This window comes from Montipora capricornis, chromosome 10 (genome assembly GCF_036669925.1).
Source record: "Montipora capricornis isolate CH-2021 chromosome 10, ASM3666992v2, whole genome shotgun sequence".
Taxonomy (NCBI): Eukaryota; Metazoa; Cnidaria; class Anthozoa; order Scleractinia; family Acroporidae; genus Montipora; species Montipora capricornis.
In genome coordinates, this window is record NC_090892.1 from 35367200 (window position 1) to 35369699 (window position 2500).

General features: G+C 41.4%; 1 protein-coding gene across 2 annotated transcripts in view; it reads left to right on the plus strand.

Annotated features, from left to right (window-relative positions):
• LOC138018652 (uncharacterized) overlaps positions 1-2500 on the plus strand; it is a 49897-nt gene that overhangs the window by 35156 nt on the left and 12241 nt on the right. The gene's annotated exons all lie outside the window — the stretch shown is intronic.

Genomic DNA, 2500 nt, shown 5'->3' on the forward strand with positions numbered 1-2500 from the left:
GTGTGGCTTGAATAGCTCAGTTGGTAGAGCATTGCACCGGCATTGCAGAGGTCAGGGGTTCGAATCCTGTTGAGGCCGCATGAATTTTTAGGCATCTACAAAAGTGTGACAGTTGCTTAAACTGTCCAGTTAAGTGCAAGGATCACTCAGTTCCTTAGTAGAAATAAAGTTAATTAAACCAATCAAATGTACTAACCAGTTTTGCTTACATCAATCGCATGCATTCGCCGTCACATCAAAAATAGCATTTAACTAGCGATTTTCACTATGAAAATTAATGGGACGGTTAGAAAAGTTAATAAACCCCCTTTCTGGCTTGCTGGTATGTTGGCCGATAATTTCCATGGCTGAGTGATTGTCCTGAAAGTCTCACGTTTTGCCCTCCAAGCTTCGCTCTTCGGCCAAATTTTCATTTCTCGGACAATCTATCAGTCATGGACATTGTCAGCTGATGTACCAGCCACCTGAAGGGATTTATTTACTAAATAATAGTATATAAACATAAGACAGACCCTATATATAAGCTAGCTGTCTTGAGAGTCCGTTCAAATGATTCAAGAGTTTATTTTTCACGAATGTCAGTTGGTACAGCATTCCAGGGCATTGGTGCAGCCATTGCAAACGGTTGATCCCCAAGCGTAGATGTGGACTTGCTTGTGTGTGTGGTCAGTATCAGGATTGCTGTAAATTTTGTCATCAGAATCTTGAATTGAATCCGTTAACCTATAGGAAGCCACTAGAGTCCTCGTAGCATTGCTGTAATGTGGCAATACCTAGGAGCAACATACATGCCCGGCCGCGGCATTCAGAACATGTTGTAAACTTATTCAGTGGATAATCAGGTAGACCTGCAGACTGTTGCAACAAACAACGCAACTGGTGACTTTTGCTTTGGTCAGCTACTTCGTTGCATCAGAAAATATATACTTGTGTATTCTCCCAATACCATGCAGATGCTAGAAGGCAGAACCATAAACTTACTAATATGCATTGACATGGTTAATTTAGAATCAAACCATGCACCCAAATTTTGTACAGTTCACACAACAGCGATATCAGCAGATCCAACTGTAATTCTTCCAATATTCACTTTTACTAGTTATTGTCTAGTACCTAGTTTTTTTGTCATTCAGCTTCAGCTTATGATGTCACCTAAAAAGATTGTCACAGACCTTACGGCGTCTGTTGCATTTGTTGCAGAATCACAACTGAATAACTTGTAGAGCTGATTGTCATCTGCACAGCCGTGCTTCTGGAGAATATGGTTCAAACAGTACAGAGAAATATATTGGTGTAAACAGTGCTAGGGCATGATCCTTGAGGTACTTCATGCACCTGTTAGTGGGACCGCTGTATCCCAGGGCTCAGCGTTATTGTATGTGAGTTGTATGAAGAAGTTGCAAACGTTTTAGAATAGAGATTGTTGTCAAGATGCAGATCATCACAGTTATAAACGTGAGAAGTAACAAAAGGAAAGCCTGAACAGAATTTGAACCCTGGCCTTTGCGATACCGGTGCAGTGCCCTACCAGTTGAGCCATCCAGGCTTCTGGGAGCTGATCATTATACGAGTTCGTATTGAGCCTGTGGAGGATGTAGATATGATGAATGCTGATATATATTTGAATTGCGGAAAAAATCAAGTTAAGGTGCAGATCATCCCAGTTATAAACGTTACTTCAGTTAGTAACGAAAGGAAAGCCTGAAAAATTCAGGCTTGAACGGGATTCGAACCCTGATTACTACCAGTACTTGAGAATCAACTTGATTCCTTCAACAGTTCAAATATGTGGCTTTTATATACCTCAACGTTCATCATAGAGATGGTTGTGTTGTTTAAGGGCAATTTTTGGTCCTGTTCTGTCGAAGGTACCGTTGGTCAACATGGTGTCAGAGGTTAGCGAACAATCACCTGCAGTTTACAGTGAGTTTTAGTTGTCCTGTTTAGATTACATGACTTCGAACTGTGCTCGTGGTTCATTCGCCTTGTTCCTCATTTTGTTGTCAAGTTGGTTATCACAAATTTACTGGTGTTTGGTGTTATAATGGCCTGTAAGCTGGTCTGTTTTGCCAGTACTACAGATTGTGGAAGGCGTAGATCACCGAGAGTTGCTACGCTACTTCATTCTGGATTACATTGTTCATTGTATGTGATGGGATGGTTTGTTCCTAGAGCTGGCTCTGCCAATATAACATTGACAGCAAAGACGGAAAGGCTCTGTGGATTTGTGCATGTCCAGTCTCCTACGGTTTCAAAAGGGATGAAGAGGTTAGTAAATCCAAGTAATAACACACTTGGTTTATCTGTCGAGGATAGCAGTAACCCAGTAAAAGTTCTTCAAGCTCTCATCAAGAGATTTGGAGGCAGTATGGGTGGTAGTTGGGGCCAAGTATTGTGAATGTGGGGATTTTGAGGATCGAGTGGGTTGGTTATTGCAGGTTTAGTAGACGAAACGTTTCAAGGAAGGTAAGCATTAATGGTCAAGGAAACAAGGAGGGAC